The sequence below is a fragment of the Emydura macquarii genome, unplaced genomic scaffold (assembly GCF_026122565.2).
Source record: "Emydura macquarii macquarii isolate MOO-44397 ecotype Brisbane River unplaced genomic scaffold, CSIRO-AGI_Emac_v2 contig_3348, whole genome shotgun sequence".
NCBI classification, from domain to species: Eukaryota; Metazoa; Chordata; order Testudines; family Chelidae; genus Emydura; species Emydura macquarii.
This window is the reverse complement of record NW_027133485.1, coordinates 2,457,422-2,477,207: the sequence shown is the minus strand read 5'-3', so window position 1 is coordinate 2,477,207 and position 19,786 is coordinate 2,457,422. Positions and strand designations below refer to the sequence as shown.

The following is a 19,786-nucleotide window of genomic DNA, read 5'->3' as shown; positions in this document are numbered from 1 at the left end:
GATCTAGCCAGTTTTTAATCCATCTAATGTTAGTTTTTTCATCTTTCAAGTGTTTTAATCAAAATGTCATGTGGTACTAAGACAAACACCTCACAAAAATCTGAGTATATTATATCAACCCTATTACCCTTCCTTATCAATCTGACTTGTAATCTTTTTTGATGAGATTACAAATTCTACAGAATCTATTTTCTGTGAACCCACGTTGATTGATATTATATTACTCTCCTTTAATATTTTATTAACTCATTCCTGTATCAACCACTCCATCATCTTACCCGGATTTGACATCAAACTGTGACAGGCCTTTGTAACTTACACTTTTTAAATATTGACACAACACTACCTTTCTTCCAGTCTTCTGAAACTTTCCTAGTGTTCCAAGATGTATTGAAAATCAACTTTAACAATCCAGAAAGCTTCTCAGCCAGCTCTTTTAAGACTCATGGATGAAAGTTATCTGGACCTGCTGATTTTAAAATGTCTTATATTAATAGCTGCTGTTTTAATATTCTCTTGAGATACTGGTGGGATGGAAAGAGTCTTATATGATATGACTACATCATTTGTTTTTCTTCAAGTAGAGGACAGAAATTTATTGAACACTTCTACCTTTCTGCATTATTATTGATAATTTTACCATTTCCATCTAGTAATGAACCTATACCAACCATTGTTGGGATTCTTTGTGTTCCTAAAATACTTACAGAGCTAAGCATAAGAATGTAAGAATGGCCATACTGGATCAGACCAATGGTCCATCTAGACCAGTATCCTGTCTTCAGATAGTGGTTGGTGCCAGATGCTTCAGAGGAAGTGAATAGAACAGAACATTTTATTAAGCGATCCATCCCCTGTCATCCAGTCCCATGTTCTAGCAGTAAGAGGTTTAGGGACATGCAGAGCATGGGGTTATGTTCCTGACCATTTTGGCCAGTAGCCATTGATGGACCTATCTTCCATGAACTTACCTAATTCTTTTTTTAACCCAGTTTCCCCTGATGAGTTCCACAGGTTGACTGTGTATTGTATGAAGTACTTCCTTAGATTTGTTTTAAATCTGCTGCCTTTTAATTTAAGTGCGTGACCCCTAGTTCTTGTGTTACGTGAAGGGGTAAATAATACTTCCTTATTCACTTTCTCCACACCATTCTTGATTTATAGACATCTATCATATCCCCCCTCAAGCATGTCTTTTCTAAGATGAACAGTCTGTCTTTCTAATCTCTCCTCATATGGAAGCTGTTCCATACCTCATTTTTGTTACCCTTCACTGTACCCTTTCCAATCCTCCTTATAGTCTTTAAGTCTGCTGGCCATAGTATTTGCCTTTGTCCCTTTGCTTCCCTTATCACTTTTCTACAGTTCCTAGTGTCTGACTTATATTCATTACTATCAACTTCCCCTTTCTTTTATTTGTTATATATATTATTTTTTTATACCTGCCTTCACTTCCCATCTAAACCAGGGTTGTTTTTTTTTTAAACCTGAACTGCTGCCTGTTTGATTGTGGCTTTTGGGGCATCTTGTAAAGTGTCCTTTAAAATTTACCAATTGTCATTCACATTTTTCTGATTAAATTCTTCCTCCCAGCTGATTTTTAGCTCCATAATTGTTTTCAGCTTTGTGAAGATAGCCTCTTTAAAACATCAAGTAGATATATTACTGGTCTGGGCTTTATTCTGTTTGCACATTATAAATATGATCAAGTCTTGGTCATTTGTATTCTAGTTTTGGATGCAACACTTCTTGAGTTAGGAAATTGTCATCTGTAATGTTTAGAATTTCCAAGGATGTTTCAGTGCTGACAGCATGAGACCTTCAGCATATCACTCAAATTGACATGCCCCATGATCATGCAGTTTTTTCCCCACATTACTTGTGTAAGGAACCAGTCATCCTGTTCTCAAGTGTCATTGGGGGTCTGTAGCAAACACCAACTAATACCTCATCTCGTGCTTTATCTGTTAGGACATTGATCCAGGAGCATTCAAGATCATTTTCTTCCATTCTAAAATAAACATATGAACTGCATCCCATGATGTGTTGTTTTATCATCCACTTTATTATGCAATAGTAACTTGCTCTCCATGAAATTTGTATGATAGTATGCCTGTTTGATTCCAGAACCTGTCTGTGAAATGGCTATTTGGAGTTATGGATGGAGTTCCTTGTGTAAACATGAGTTGTGGCTATCTAATGGAAGCACACATCTACAACCCCTGAAATTAGATTATAAACTATTAGTGGAGTGTGATGTATGTTTAGGAAGGGTGGTCTTGTAGTTAAAACACAGGACTGGGAGTTGGGATATTTGAGTTCTGTTGCCAGCGCAGCCACTGACGTACTGTATTACCTTGGGCAAGTTGCTTGACCTCTTCATTCTTTAGTATCCCCATATACAAAGTGGGGATAATACATCACCACCCAGCAGTGCTGAGGTGCTACAGTACTGCAAAATATTAAAAAACGTGTAAGTTTTATAAGGAGCTCATGTAAGTCACAGAAAATTGTTTTCCAGTGTGGAGGTAAATTATATGAGGGCACAAAAAGGGGATAATTTGGGTGGGAAACAGAAAATGTAACTAGACAGTATGTCTAGTGAGAGCCATTGACTTTGAGGGTAAAAGCCAGGGAATTTTTTTTCCTGGCTCTGCAATTGATTTTTGATGTATGTTTGGAGAGCTCTTTTTCTGGGACTGGCGTTTTTCTGATACATAAAATGGCATTGATTAAAACTAGTGGTGTAACTGGTACAATTTATGGATCCTACTTTTTGGTAATCTAAAGATTTTGATTTATAATCTTTAAAATATGTTGGGTTTTCTTTTGTTATAAAGCATTCAATTGTGAAACTCAGTCTTTTGTATTTGTCATACCTTGGACGCAAATTTATTTTCCAGTAATCAGTGGAATTTATGCTTTTAATTATTTTTTCACTCTCCATTGTTTGTCACACCCTTTTGGGAGTTTGAAAATAATTTTCCCCTGCTGCTTGGCAAACAGCTTCTCCTTCCTATCCCCATATTTTTAGTGGTCTGTGTTTTTCCTTTGATAGGGTCAGGTTGGCTTTAGGGTCAGTTTTTTAGTTGCTGCAGCAGCAGGAGAAACACGATCATGTTTCTCTTCTGTTGGCTGCTCTTATTTCTTGTATAGTAATAAGTAAAAAAGCATTTAAAATCTAGAGGCCATTCCCAACTGGTTTATGATAACTAGGACACATTTTGAGAATGTTCCTTTTAAAAAGAGCCAGCCATTTGTTTTTTTGTTTTGTGTTTTCTAATATAAATTTGACTTTCGAGTATCAGTCCGCCTTCAGCTGCTGTTTACTGCTAACATTCTCAGTATATTAAAACCATGGATACGATTTTGTCATGGTCAAATTAATCAAAATTCATGGAACAGTGATAGGGAAAAAGGAAAAAATAAGATTATGGCTGTGGCAGAGCTGACAGCTGGAGTCATGGAGATTTGTTAAAGTCACAGAATCCATGACCTCTGTGGCCAAATCATATGCTTAATTACAACCAAGTGATTGGGTAAATGGGATTATAATTTGCCCTTCCCAAGGAGGTTCCTTTACTTCTCACTTTGTGTCTAGCCTTATGAGAGTTCAACCACAAAATTTTCCCCTCCTTTCTCCCATTCAAAGCAGTTTTAAGAGATGCCAGTTCAGATAAGTTCTTGGGGTTTCACCATTCTTCTGTATGGGTCACTGTTACACATCATATTCTACTTCCCAGCTAGAGATTTTGCATGATATTTTCACCTATTTTCCAGAAACTTTATGTATTGCAGCATCTTTAAACTGTTGGTGAACTTGGCTACTCAAGTGCTGATTTAGCTTTCAGGAGCTGATTTTTTAATTATACACAGCTGGTAAAATACAATTAACCACCATTTCCTTGCTTCCTGAAAAATAAGATGAAATCTGTCTGTACAGCATGGGCGACTTTAAATTAACCTTACATTGATTTTTAGCTTAAGGCACCATGCCAAACATCTAAGGGAGATGCTGATGTCCTTTTTTTCCAAACCAAGATTAAGAAGAAATAAAATTGATTAAAGTAGGTGCTTTTAACAAACAGCATCTTTCAAGCAACCTTTGGAATAAAATGCATTAGCTGTTATAATCAGCATTACACATCCAATCAGACATCATATGATGGCTGTTGTAGTTAGGTGAAGTAATAGATGGAATTCCTAACCTGGAATTTGCTAAGGGCTTTTAGAGTGAAGGTTTCTGCTTCCAGGAGGCATCAGGGGATATTTGACAATTGAGTGGTCAGGACATCTGCTCTGTGTCATCCAGAATGGCACTGCCAGAAGCACAGTGCTCCCAAATACCATTTTTTGTAAAAAGAGGGTGTTGGATAAACTGGATTGCAATGCATAGAAAGTATTTGTTGTTGGGATACAAGTGATCTTTAGTTAACTGACTTTTTGAGAATGAGACACTATACATAAGTATTAATTTATGCTTTTGGATGTTCTTCAGATATTAAAACAGGGGATCCCCCTCTGCCTTGGGATAAAAATATGTGATGCCTAAATTCTTGCTATGCCAAGACATTGATTTATGCTATCAGCATCATAGACAGCAAATACTTAACCTTAGAAACAGAAGTTCAATTCCAGAATGCTTAGCAACACAATCTTACAGCAGGAAGTTATCAAATGATAAATCATATGATTTTTATTGCTGTGCAGCAAGCTGTTTGTTGCTGGAGGCTTTGTGTTCTGCATTTCATGTAAGCTTGCAAGCATGTATTTTCTCACCATGTTTGTAGATGTAAAATGCAATAAGATTGTAATGGCAACTTTTCCAAATCAGTACATTCCATTGGTTATGCATAACGACCTTGCTCAGCAGTGACACCTCTTGCAAAACAAACAATTAATATCCTTAAATAAGAGATTGGACTGGATGACATTTACTCCTTAGGAGGATTCTGCTAATCTCATAGTTCCACTTTTCAAATGCAATTTAATTGCTGGAAAAATCTCTAGTGCTTTGTCTTTCGAAAACTATTTACCACTAAATATCACAGAAATAGGTGAATTTTTAGTAGAATGAGGAATTACACTAAAAGAGGAACAGACATGTAAGTGGTGGCAATACCTGAATTGGACTTGTTTTGTTCAGAGATGTTCATTTTTCATGAAACAATCGCTATATATGTTGTGTAATGAAAAGTAACAAGTATTTGACAGTGTCCAGCAAATCCAACGAACTCAAACCAATTAGCTGTTTCTATCCTTGTAATTTCACTTGCGGGGAGGGGAGGAGGAAAGCAGTGCATCAGGCTGCTTAACAAATACATAGATTGTTCTGTTCCAATGTTACATCAAGAGAACAAACATACTTAATATCAATAAAATAGATTTATTCTGTTATTTCATAGGTTTAGAATACAGTTGGATGGGGCCCCAATTTTATTGTGTCTATAATATAGACACAATCCCACACTATTAATCCAGAGAAAAAACACTGTTTTGCTTTATAATATGGAAGAGGCTGTTCTAGAGACCATAGAATACTGACCAAGCAGTTCCTCAGAGCACCATGTAAATTCATAATGCATTTTTTTAAGGCTCATTGATGCCACTGCTTAAAACATACTTTTTTATAATACTTTGTAACTGCGATGCAAAAATGTACTTCTCCCCTTGCTTGAAGAAGGGTAAAACATTTGTTGTGTGAATGCAGTAGTAAGAGTGGGCAAGTGTATAATGATTATATCCCTCTTTTATTTGAGGGGATGGGGCTGATTCTGCAAGTTACTGACTATCTCCATTATGATTATAGGCTGTCAGGAGGTACTCAGCAATCAGTGTTTTGCAGGATCAGGGCCTTTGTGGCAGAGCTGGTAAATTTTCAGAATAATCTTACAAAGTATCTGTAAATCACTTTTCTACCATGCTGTGCACCAAATTTTTGAAGGCTTAATGCCCTTATACCTGTCTTAAAAGTAGGTTAGTTACAATGTTTCATATAGAAAGAATCAATCTTTGAAAGTGACTAGAAACCAGAGTCAGTGGAGCTATATTTGACAAAGCTGATGTTTCATTGCAGTAGGCAAGTAATTAGAACCTTGTTTTCAAAGCAAATTTGGCATGAATTAAAGTGGCAGTGTTGTCCAGGAAAGTACCCTTTCAAGATGGTAGGGCAGGTGCAATTATTTTAAACCACTGAGTACATTACTCTGTTTCTCTCATTAATCTCCATTACGTATGCAGTATTTTGCTTTTATTCTAATCTGTAAAATGGAATTGCCACGTTCTACTCCCTTTGGAAGGTCTCAGTGATGATAAAAAGCAAAGTCTGATTTAACATTGCTAAGTGGACAGGTTGTGTTTGATAAAAACAAAATTCTCTACAGAATAATAACATTAAAAAAAGACTAATGTGGGATGTCTGAAAGGTCAACAGACACTTGTATAGTTATCTTCTTAGAAAATTCTTAAGATTTCATACACCAGTAAGGCATTACCTGCAATACCACTTTTTCTTTTTACTTTGGATTTACTGAAAAATGCCAACTGTTTTTAAATTGTGTTTGAATTCTGTTGTTGCTAACGTTCCTAACATTTTTCCCCCACGCTTTCAAATAATGTCACATTTTTAGTAATATGTATTAGAAGTGTTCAGGCTTATGTTGATCTATTCAGTCTTTAGCGATGTCTGCACGACAGGTGCTACAGTGGCACAGCTGCAGGACTGCAGCTATGCCATTGTAGTTTAGACGCGTCCTGTGTCGACAGAAGGGATTTTTCCGTTGATGGTAGTCAGCTCTCTGAGAGATGGTAGTTACATTGATGGAAGAATTATGTTGATCTAACTATAGCTCTCCGGGCATGAATTTTTTCACAGCCCTGGGCAATATAGCTAGGTCAAACTAATTTTTAAGTGTAGACCAGGCCTTAATGAAGTTTGTGGACTGTGTGAATGGAAGGTCTTTTAATTATGCAAAGATCTGCATAAGAGGTCCATTCTGCTGACTTCAAGGGGATTCTGCCTGCATGGTTTCCATTGTAAGATCAAGCTTTAACTTAGGAAGTAAAAACCTCCTAGAAAAGTAAAATAATACTCAGACTTCATTTTCTGAAGTAACAAAACCAGCTGATGCTTTCAGTGTTCTGTAAGATTTAAATGTTTTTTGTATGCTTCACAAATAAGAAAAGTAACTTTGACATGTAGTTAGCTAGCTGTCTGTGCCTCTTGAATTTCAGACAGATTTTACTGTTGCCTTATCAGAGTTGCAGAGTGACACTTGCTGGTAAATAGCTTTTATGCAGCTGTCACACATAGCAGATATAATCCTTTTTTTATGAGGCTGGACTGCTCATTTAGAACAGCAACTTTCATTGGCTTCGTGTCATTAAATTTGACAACTGTCTAGGATACTGAAATAAGACCTTGTCTTTTCATCTTTTATTTAATATTATGTAGATAATTCAAGCTCGTCAAAAACTGTTCCAATAATGTTTTTCTTTCTTCAAACTGCACTGAGATGGAGGCAGTGATTTTAGTTCAGCTTTCATCCACAATCACTAACGCAAATGTAGCTTTGGTTAAACACTAAAACAAAAAGTACCCATGGCAGACTCAGGGACTATAGTACGTTCTGTCAGAGTAAGGACACTTCTCAAAGATTCTGAGCAGGATAAATGGCAGTGCAGTCAGTACCTTTTGAAGATTGCAAACGATCACTCCTTGCTGACATGCTTACATTCTGTGGGAATGGGCCAACAGGATAAATCCTTCTTTGAGAAACCTGGTTTGAATCCAAATGTTGCCTTTGGGATTCCTTTCTCAAGATTGATATGGAAAGTTTCCCAGGTCTTGATGGGGGAAGGGAGAAGAGGAGGCAGGTATCATATTTCTTAGTGTGAACAGTGCCTGTGGGTTTGAGAATGCAGGAGAGAGTCCAGATTTTGAGTGTTCTCTAGACATTTTGATGGTTGCTCTGAGTTTGACTCACAACTGGTCATACAGCAGACATGACAAGTGCAAGTGGCAAATGAGCCTTGGACTATAGTTTCTTTCATTCAGGGAGTATGAAAAATATCCCACTTGGGCACTAGAGTAGAATGGGAAAGAGTGCCCCCTTCTCATTCCTTTGGCTATTCTGTTTTAATATAATCTGATTCTTATTCCATGCCCATCACAATGGTATATGAGCTAATACTTCTCACTCCTACTGCACCTTCCATCCCAGGATCTCAAAGCACGGTACACATGCAAAGTACATCTCTGATCCCTACCCCTCCTGCGGCCTCTGTAGAAGGCACGTAAGTGTCACCATTTTTTTACAGATGGCTAACTTGAGGTACAGTGTGTAAGTGACTTGTCTAAGGTCAGATGAAGAGTCAGTAACAGCACCAGAAATAGGGCCCCGGAGTCTTTAATCATTTGATCAGATGTCCTCCCTCTGCTAGTAGTTGGTTGTTGAATCCAAAGCCTGTTGTTGCAGTTAGTTACCAAGTTGGCAAACTGAATGTTTTCAAAAAGAACTGAATGGCTTAATTTCCACTCATGTCAGCAGTATAGAACCCTGACTCCTTTGTGGAAAATACAGGTCGGGAAATTGTGGCAACCAACAGTAAGTGAACTTCAAATGATAAGGATGCAGCTCTGTGGCTGTGGGCAAGGACTAGATGAGTTGAAGCAATATAAGCTTTTCAAGTCTGTAATTTGGACATTGGAAAGTTGCTGGTTTTCAAAGAAAATGAAGTTTCAAATTATCTTCCTTTACTCTGAAGTTTTGTTAATTCCCTGTTTAGGCAAGTGACTGCCACTGCTTAATTATTCAAAGTACATTTTGTACTTAAAACAGCTGTTTTTGTGGTTTTCTATTTAGCATGTTATTGGAGTTCAGATTTGCAGAGTACAAATATGTTAAAGCAGAATACATTTTATCTTCACTGAATATGAAGTGAAGGCTAGCTTAAGCACATAAAGTTAAGTTTAACAGTTGCTGCTAAAAGTGAACACACTTTTCTGGCAGTGAACCTTTTACTTTATAATTAAGTTGTGAGCTGTTTGGGTGAGGCAACTGCCTTTCTCTAGGCAGCATGTAGTTCATTTTGGGTGCTATTATAGTATAAACAGTCTACGACTTTTCTTTATTTGCTAAATTGGTAATAAAATAGAACTAGCCAGACAGGGACCAAGTAAAAATTAATTTTTCTTTCCTAAATTAATCGTGCATTCCTACAGAAACACTACAAAGCTTTATTCTTTTTCTTGATCTCTGACAATGCAGAGCCTAATTGGTTCTTGTCATTTTGTGGCCATTTGAACATTAAGGTGAACATGTAAGCTAATTTTTTTTATTCCATTCATTACTGAATGTTCCTAGCTTTATGCTAGTTGCTTTACAAACAGATATGAAGACAAATGAAGTGTTTATTTTGGTAGAGACCAATATGCTGTGCTTTTGCTTGTCAGACTTGGCAAAGTATGGTGATCTATGGTATGGCAAATCTCTATTGGATTCTTGAGTCTGTCATCTAGCAGGCTGAGTGTTTTCAGCTGTGATAGTGTCTCCAGAGTTTGCCTGGATATGTAGAGATTCACTTCTGCTTCAATACTTTCACAAACGTTAAACTTATAATTAAAGATTCCTTGAAAGACATTCCAGAAAAGGAATTGGGGGAGGGTGGGAGAATTCTAACAGGTAATGCAATAGAGGAAAAAAAGAAGAAACAGTTTTTCTCTCAAATCTGTGATTCTCTATTCTTCTGTTTTTAAGAAGTAGGCAAAAATGTGACTTCACTTCTAGTTATCAGATGAGTCTGTTTTTCCGAACAGGTGGTGCCAATGGGAAAGTTATACACAGCAAGACTTTCTTTAATGTGCATAGCTAAATATAGACCAGAGCAGAAAGCAAGCATTGTCTGGTGGGTAAGGCACAGAACTGAATGTCAGGAGATTTGGGTTTTATATTCAGCTCAACTACTGACTTGTTATGGGACCTTGAACAAGTCATTTCACCTCTGGGCCTCAGTTTATCCATAGGTAAAATTGGAATAACATCCTTAAAATGGAGTTAAATTTTAATTTATTAATAGGTTGTAAAGCATTGTAAAGTGTGAAAAATACTATAAAATGCAGTATTAATATTTCCTGGACAGATGACTATTTTGTTGAGTTTTTCTTGCAGCTTTGGTCCTATTAGTCTTTATTCAAAATGAAATAATTAAAATGTATAACTTCTTATTGAAAAATCTCTACTGTTATGTAACTTCTTAACAGACTTGGTCCCCAAACAAAACAGGCCTTCACAACTTAATCTGTCTTGTTACTCGCATTGATGTCAGCAAAAGCCTTAGGTAAAGAAAGTTTTTAGTAGATTTCCAATTTAGATTTAGGATCCAATTCTAACTCTAGTTACACTCATTCAACTGAGGGCAGAATGGGATCTTAATTGGGTGCGGAAGGGATGGATGTGTCTGTGTCAGGGATGTCATTGACACAGATGTTTTGTCTTCTAGTCAAAAGACCTTATTTCACTTTGAATAAATAGCTAATCTAAAATGTTGTCCCAAAAGAATGCTTGTGCCTCTGAATTTTTTTCTCTCTTGTAGCTTTAATGTTGTCCTATTGTCTCTTGTAATCTGTCTTTATATTGGAAATAAGACTGAAATGTAAAGAGAATAAATCCCCATGGCATTCTAGAATTACAGGTACAATAATCGTTTGTGCCATTTCATGGATTAGCATGGCTGTGGTAGTGATCAAGTGTGGTGCATCCTGCTTTTTCGCCTTCCCAGGAGACCATACGCGTCTCCTTTACAGCACACCTGGAGGGGTTGGATAAGTGCAGAGTCAGGCTACTTCTTTTCCCTGTTTGTTAATGCTTAGTGCAGATAGTGTTTTTTTTTATAAAGAGCCTTAAAGATAAACATTACATTTGAAATCTCTCTTAAATTTGTACCTAGTAATCTGTGTACCTGCTTTGGTTTAAAGCCAATGTTAATTCTGGTTTGTGGTGAAAATAGCAAGAGTCTGAAAGTGGCACCATGAAATAATTGCCACAGTTTCTTATGCGTGAAGCAATGATCCATTGGTAGTGATGTTGGATGGCTGCTCTGTGGGCAAAGGGTAGCAGCAGGGAGTGTCGTAGGAACAAAATACTGTTCTCACTGAGGCACAAGCCATACTAGTTACAAGCATTTTCACATGTGGTTGTAACCAGCTCAGTTTGGTGCTTCAGTGTGAACAAGGATTGTACAAAAACAAACAAAAAACCTACCCACATTGCACTGTGCTGGCCAGAACCAGGCAATTGACTTCTAATTCAGCTTGAGCAAGATTCTAGCACCGTTTATGAGCAGTCTGTTAATGCAAACCAAGTTACGATTTTGTTTGAAGACAGAATATGAATATTTGTCTAGAAAGAGGCTGTATCTACAGTGGTTGCCAGAAGTCAGCTGTCCTTGCATGCACTGGCATGTGGGGAAGTGTGGTAGAAGTGACCACTTGAACAGTTGTAGCTTGGAGTTTGGGATTAGAAGAGAGAAAAAATGGTGACTCTGAATGAAGGTAAATGGATTGACCTCCCAAATTCCTTTTTCAGAAGGTGAGCACTTCCCATGTTTAAGCTGATTATGACACATCCTTCAGTTTTGTTTATAAAACTTCTTGCCACAAAATAAAAAAAATAAGATAAAACCAATGGTGTATAGCTTAAATATACAACTGCTTCAATACAGTTTTTTCTTTTTTGCAGAATTGTTTCCTGATTTCATAATTACAGAAGCTGAAACAGTGACAGGTTACTGTTGAGGGGTGGAAGGTGTGAGTGTTCCAGTAACAAGGTAGGTTTATTACAAAAATAAGACCTAATGTGGGAGGAGAAAGGGAAGGGAGTGCCTCTCTTTGGGACTTGGACTATTCCGTATGGCAGGGCTTTACAGCTCTAGCATTGTTGCCTCACAGTTTAAGCGCTGACTCTGTAAATTGAGTTTGTTTTGCTCTCCAGCATTGTTGCTGTGGAAGCAAGGCAATGTGTAGTATCTTTGAACCTGCAATCTCTTAATCAGTATAAAAAGGAAAATTTGCATCTCCTCTAGTTACTGTATTGGGAATGTACTTGGCTGATTCTGTACTTCCTGCTCTTGTTCGCAACTGCTTTACAAGGTATAAACTCATTCTGCAGAATGTCCTTAAATGTCCTAGAAATAAAATATTTTTTCATAAATGTTTGTAATGCTTGTTTGAGTACTTACTACCCACCAATATTTGCTGGGTTAAAGTCCACGTTTTCCCTTCCCTGGGCCTTATTTGGGCATTGTGTCATCAACTTAGGTCAGAGTAGCATCTAAATTATTTTCCCTTCTAGAAACTTGGCAATTATTGTGTTAATGCGTCATATCTTAAAATTGACTGGAAGTCATTGTTCTTTGAAAAGCAGAATACAAAAACCTGTAAATTAAGTGACAAGGATATCCTGAAAAAATTAAGTCTAAAACATTGGCAGCTAATGGGAATGCATAGCAGTGGTAATCTTTTGACAGTAGAAAATTCTCTGGGTTACTGGAAACTGTCCATTTAAAGATGAGGTCACATGGGGAATAAAAGATGGGGAAAGTCTTTTTTGTTAATGCCAAAAATCTCTAAAATGGTATTGAACCACAGTAAGGCTTAATTAGTTTTAAAGTAGTTTACTCCTACCAACAACTTGCTTTTCTTTTAGATTGAGGATCCTGAAGAAAAACTAGTTGCTGTTTAATTGTATTAATCTGCCTACCGTGAGCTGTGAATTTTGTAAAAGAGCAGCATGTTCATGAGACCTCTTAGCAAGAAAAAGGGGATCAAGATATTTCAACCACAAACTCAAATGTTAAGGGGGGAGAAAATAGCTACAATGTGTGGGGATATCTGAACCATGGGGCTTTTAAAGGATTAAGTGTAAAGAAGGATTTGCCTTTTGTCACTGAAAAAATTTTCAGCTGTCTAAGTTCAGTTGCAAAGTTCAACACTTGTAAAATATTAACCTCCCTTACAGAGTGTACATATTGCAACAGCAGTTCTCTGCCTTCTGTGCCAAGTTTTGATTAGTAGACAATTGAAGCTCTCCCATTTTTTTTTAGTTTGAATGCTGTGGTGTCCTGTAAATAAAGGGCCTTATTTGTGAGCTGGGACACCAAAGGAAATAAAATCCCTGATTAAATTATGAAATGTGAAACAGAGCCTCCTAACCCGAGGAAAATGTCCCCAGTTAATGGGCAGAAGGCATTTCAGACACAAAAGTTAATGTTGTGTTTTTAAGTAAAATTTTGCCACACAGTCAGTTTGAATTGTACCAACATCTTCATTGCTCAATAAATCTAATTCTGTGAGCAGCACACAGTAAAAGCCAATGGTTGTGTCCGTTCAGTACAACTTGTAAATCAAAGGATAATTTTTTAAATAGGATAAAACTTTGATAAGGGAGGGTAGTGTTTCTTACATATTTGGAGGGACTGAGGCAAGTACACATTGGGAGTTAGGACCCCCTGAGTTCTGATTTTGGATCTGATGCTTTTTGTGATAGCCGTTGGCAATTTCCAGGATTTCTCTCTGCCTCTGTCCTTAATCTGTAAAATGGGACTATTGACCCTTGTCCCCCATTATAAGGCACTTTCCAATATATAGAAGTACTTAGTATTATTGTTATTATTAAAATAGTATGTTTTAACATTTCCCAGATTAGCTATTTTTAGTAGACGGCTACCCTAACTTTTGTTCTAGTTTTTAATAAAGCACAGGAATAGCTACCTGCACTCTGGAGAAAGCTGCCCACAGCTGTTGTTTTGCCGTAACCTTTAGTTTAAAATAGTCTTCCTGGGACCTCCTTCAAATTGCAGTTAAGATTGACTCTGGCCTTCATCCTTCCATGGTAGATTAACTGAGTTCCATTAACTCTGTGGTGGGGAACAACTCTGGGACAGGACCCTTAGAAAACAGGCTTTGCTGCCTCCTCTTCATGGGTGTTAAAGACCCTGTGACATTTTTGTAAGAATAAATCTTTGTCTCCTACCATCTGGCCAAAATTTGTTCTTGTTTCACTCTTGTGTACCCTGCAGAGCTCTGCTTGTCTCCCACCTCTGAGGTAGCAGCATTTTAGTGGTGCTGTACCAAATGCATATTGTTTTTAGCACTTCAGAATCCTTTGGGATGTCAATCTAAATAGTATTAGAGCTGCACACAGCACTGTGAGCAGCTTATGTTTGCTTGCTCTCCAAATACATTTTTTGTGGAAGCATGAGCCCCCAGTGTGTGCTTTTGGTAAATGTGTGAAATGAAGTTGAGCTTGATATGTGGAACTTTGCTGCTAAGATGGAGATAAAATCAAGTGCGATGAGAATTACTATTTCTGAGAAGCCAAATTCTAAGAGTCACCTCCAGTTCTGAGCACCAAGTGAAATTTCCATTGTTCTGGAAAACACTAACTTAATTTTCCATATAAACCCTTACCAGGGGAGAGCTTTTCAAAAGAAAGTTTGTTCCAACTGGAGATTATTGCCATCTGAATTTCACAGTACAGAGAATTTCTGGATGCAGCTCATTATTTTCAAAAAAGTGAATGCGTTACCTAGCTTAGCAGTACGCATGGCACCAAGTGAAAAGCAGGCTTTAGCTGATGGCTTTTTTATACCTTCTGCAGAATGACATAAACTACACAGAATAAAAAGGTAAAATAACCTTGCCTAAATACAAGTTCATTAAATGCATTTTACTCACATTTTTGGGTATATACACACTAATGCTTTGTTATGGTAGCTATACACATTTTGCTTTGAATTATTTGCAGAAGTGTCTTAATATGGAAATAGATGAATCAGATGCGGTAATTGAACTCAACAACTAAACTTCATGTTAGTCCCTGGAAAGCCAGTGACTAAGTAAGTTTGGCTTGATTATCATGAACTCAATGATGCAAAGACATACCTGAAATATTTCCTTCTAAGTGCTGCTGCTTGCAAGCATTTACATGGAACACAAAAGGAATGACTATTGGAGATACTGCAACTCCACTCTCACTTGGCCCCTGGGTAAGTCCTTGAAAGTGTCCTTATTTTATTTTCCATTTATGCAGGAAGTATCTAGTTCAAATTGTTTGCCTGCCAACAGAATGAACAAGAATTCTTTTCAACAAGTCAAGCAAATAATATTTTGACCAGATCCAAGGAACTTCTGCTGTTTAGCCACAAAAAAAAAAAGACAAAGTAGTGCAATTACTACATAGAATAAAAACTTTACTTGAAGTTTTGAAAAGACAGTTAAATGGCCTGTTTCTGGAGGTTTTCTCTCTTTGTAATCTGTGGTAAAGTAGAGGGGAGCACCTTTTCTCTGAAGTGTATCTTGAAATCAGAAAAATCACAGCACTTTTTTGTTAATTTAGCAATGCTAAGTAATATCTACTTGATTTTAAAATTCTATTACTGGAAATGCATCATATTTCATTTAGGAACTTCTCATTTTCCCTGTGCCACTAGCTGAAAAAGAGAACACCTTTCATCAACACTACAAAGTGCAGGAAGGCACGGCCAAAACTTGACCATACTGCATTTTTGTTTGAGCTTTGGCCTTCTAGAGTGGAATTTCTCAGCCATCTTTATTAGAATTGTTTTATTTAATAAAATACAGCATTAGTGTTTCACCTCCAAGACCACGTCTCAGTTTTTTCTTGTGATGGTTGCTGACTTCATTCGTTATTGAGGTGACGGAGTAATCAGACTTCTAATGGCCTGTATAATCTCCCAGTTTCTGCAGTTCAGGTGGAGACCAAATAGATAGACACAACCGGGAATCTCCGTTGCATCTGCTTGATTTATAAAGGTTCTTGGCTTGCAGATAAAAGAACTCTGATTTCAGATGTTCAACATCCTTAATCTTGCTCAGAATATTTAGCCAAAATTAATAAAAATTCCTAACTCTTTTCAGACACGTGTTTTTACGTTTGAGAAGTGTATTTAACTTGGGGTGAGCACATTTTATTGAGATATAGCAACTGTAGGTGCTATAGAAATACGCAGACTACAAGATAATTAGTCTAATTGGTCAACAAGTACATGATGTATTCCAGGAGATGTTCTCAGCTGAAGCATTGAGGAACCAGAGGCTGTGGACCATCTTGATGATCAGAGGCTAGATGCCATCAGTGGAGAGCGATGTGGCAGTAGCTAGTTCTTTAGAGTGCTTCCTTTCTCCACCAATATCTGCTCTATTTTACCCAAGTTTAGCTTCAGCCAGCTGCTCTTCGCTGAGTTGCTGATCCTGTCCACCTGTCACAGTACATTGTAGATGATGCTGACTGCATTTGATGTAGAACAAGTTGGTATCCGCGTATTGATGTTCATCTGAGCATATCTCCACTAACCCGTATACCTGCAAGGTGGAGCCGCATTCTTTGATCAACAGGATCAAATACCACATACAACAGAACTTGCTGCTACTTTTAAATACTTTGAGAATGTGAAGTACGTATGAACCAACTAGACAATTAAGCTGGCTGGTTCCTGTTAACTAATTATTCCGATTCCTTCAGCAGTGTCAAATTCATTGGTATCAGAATTTGTCACTGTGGAAGAAGCTGTTATGTTTTATACCACTGAAACATGAATGACTTTACTAAGTTTAGCTAACTCTAAAAGAAAAAGCGGTTTATATTCCAAGTTAATTTGGTAGTTGCTGTTCATACGGTGCCAGAAGTGTGTATGGCGCTTTACAGACCAGTAAGCCAAGGTCCCTGTACCAAACATTTACTACAATAATCAGCAACAATTATCAGAAATGAAATGTCAAAAAGTTCATGATATATTTTATTTTAATAAAGGTTTTATTTAAGATTTCCAGTGTGGCAGTAGTATTTCAACTCATTAATACTCTAACTGTGCTGTGGAGTTATTGAGGCTGCCAAATGTGTTGACATGAAGCCTCTGCTCCGATTTGTTCTCTCATATTGAAATAGTTACAATCCATCAATAGAACTACTTTAAAGTTTGACTCTGAAAGATAGCTTTGGCTGTATCCTGTTCCTAGACATCAGACTAAACCATCATTTGGGAAGATGCTTTCAACATTTAACAGCTTTAACATAAGGTTGTAGCCTGGTTTCCAGACAGAACCAGCAGCTTTGGTTGAAAATAGGCTGTAAAACTGGCTCCCTCTGTGTGAAAACAGTTCTAAGTGCTACACACAAGTCATGGTCCAGCCTTGCTCTCTGCAACAGATCAGGCAGGATCACCAAAGCTTTTTTCTGCTGCTAGATGAGACCTGCTTTTCAATGGAGGAAAACAATCCTGGCCCTTTAAATGTGGAAGGGGGTGGAGGTTGAAGTGTCATGAGGACTGAAAGCAGGAAGGAAATGTGACCTCTCGCAGACTGTTTGCTAAAGAGGAGCCTCCATAGTTCTCTGTGCAACCCGCTTCTGCTGCCCTCTCCAGTCGCAGGGCCAGGCAGGTTTTCATTTTCTATCCACTCCCAGACCTGCTTTCCTCTACCAGCTGTGTCAGGCATTGTGTGTAGGTTTCCTTTAGGTGGATTGCCCCGTATCCAATCAAGAAATCCAGACAATAAGGTAAGTGAGCAGCCAGGGCCGTTTTCCTAGTTGATCCCTCTCTTCCATTTTACAGGTAGCTCTTTTCATTAAAATCAGAGTAAACTTCAGGAGTCTTGTGTCATGGTAAATTCCTTTGAAACATTTCCTCAGTCAAGCATCTGAGAATTTATTTCAAATTTCGATAAAGAACAGAGAGAAGCAACAACTTATATTCATAGGATTTTTGTAGCATAAAGTTCAGAGGCAATCTCAGTAAAAAATCATTAACTCCTTTATGACAGAACTCCAGGTTGAGCTGTTCCAACCTTACAAATGCTGTGTTAGCATGGGGAGGTGAAGGAGTCTCCTGTACTCTTCTTTTGTTTTAACCCTTTTAGTACAGACGGGCTATTTAAAAAGCTATATCTAGGAACCAGCTCACTTGCTAGGAATAAGTTCTGGTTTCTGTTTTTATTACTTGTAGTTACATTGATGGTCAAAGAAGCAATCAAAACAGCTCTTCAAGGAGGAGCGTTTCTGGCACTTAAGCCAAACAAAAGAATGACTAGTAAATGCTGTAGACCAAAGTAGACTCTTGGTGACATTAAACAAAACAAAACAAAAAAAAAAACCCCAAAATCCCTAAAAGTATTTAGTTTGATTAAGCAAATAATACTCAGCTCTTTTAAGATCCTGTTTTGTGATCATCTCGGGTCGCTTCATGATCTTGTGCATGAAAGAGAAGCATAAACTTAAAATCACTAAACAGTTGAAAGTAGCATCTTCCTGTTTTAAGCAGGGCCATGTTCCTGTTCCTAGTTCTGAGATATGAGAGGCTGGTATTTCTCCAAGTCTTGTCAGTAGTAGTTTGAGGAGATGGTAGCGTTTTCAGACCTTCTAAAACCTGGTTTTGTTCTGGGTAAAAATTAGTCTTTTTGTAATCAGGACTTCATTAAGGCTGGCTTCCTAATGAGTGAGTCTAGCATGTTATAGATCGGGGTAGTCAATTATTTTTTGTCAAGGTCCAGACTCCAGAAAAAATAACAAAAAGCCCCCCAATAATGATAAGTAAAAAGATTTTGGGGTCTGCTGAAAAGCGACTGGCAGTGCGGATTTGACCGGCGGTCTGTCTATTGACTACCACTGTTGTAGATATTAATATTTAAAGTGAATTAAAAAAACAGGGAGAAAGAAAAATAGATTCAAGTCCTTATTAACATAAGGAACTTTGAAGGTGAAGAGTGCTAGGAAGTACAGAGCATTATCCTTACTCTTCAAGGACCATTCTAGGTTAGAGGCTTGGAGTAATTTGTCAAACTTTTTTTTTTACTTGTGTTAGCTTTGTTTATTGAGTCAAAATAGACTACAGTGTGACTTAACCCTGTTGGAAGCAATCTGCATTTATGCCAGAGTGGGTGTTGGGTGAGTGAGTGGTGTTTCAGCCATTTGAAGTGAGCTCTGGACTATAATGGTGCCTATTATTAGCTAACATAATCCAGAAAAAAAGGATGCCTAAAATTACTGTTCTTCCATCCCACTCCTGCACCTAAAACCTTAGAGAATTTATTTTCTATAGGGGCCTCATACCCCAAATTTCTGCCTTCATGCATGCAATTAAGCTTCCATGTTAGTATTCTGTCATTGCATTGTAAATGTTCAGTAATCTCTGCCTCACACTGTATCTTAGTTAATGTCTGGTGAGGGCACACCCAATTTACTTGCATGATTTGTATCAAATTAGTGAAATGATGATATCAGATGATAAAACACCATGTCCTTGCATCTACTCGGACATTAAAAAGGTATCATATATGACTCATAAGATTACAATTTGAACTGTTGCATAACTTCCATTTTTGTAAAGGCAATAAATTAATCATGACTAGGACATAAACATCATTTATGTAGCAGTTTTAAAAATAATGTAACAGAAATGTGTTGATTATTAATTCAATAGTGGTGTGTGCCAGGAGTGTGTTGTGTTAAAATGTTTCTGTTGTTAGGGGCTTGTAAAAATGTGCCAGGCTGGTATGATATATAGCTAAAATGCAGAAATTGGACACTTCAGGTGTTGTCTCCGAGAGAGACTGGGGAAAATCTCTTACACAATGTCAGTTTTCCGAGTCTAAATGGTAAGCTATTTCTTCGGCATGTTGTCAGTTCTTCTAATGCATAGTGCAGTATGCTTGCACTTGTGACAGTTAGAGGACCAGCCATTTTCACTTGTGCTCTGTCTAATCAGTTTTTAGCCA

General features: G+C 37.5%; 1 protein-coding gene across 3 annotated transcripts in view; it reads left to right on the top strand.

Annotated features, from left to right (window-relative positions):
- The window catches only part of THRAP3 (thyroid hormone receptor associated protein 3), a 62,737-nt gene that overhangs the window by 12,527 nt on the left and 30,424 nt on the right, over positions 1–19,786 (top strand). For 2 of the 3 annotated variants that reach the window (XM_067533862.1, XM_067533860.1), the window contains exon 2: positions 11,739–11,826. The gene's annotated coding sequence lies outside the window, so the exon portion shown is untranslated. Of the gene's footprint in view, positions 1–11,738; positions 11,827–17,396; positions 17,574–19,786 lie in introns of those variants that run through there. The other variant, XM_067533861.1, reaches the window with a different exon arrangement.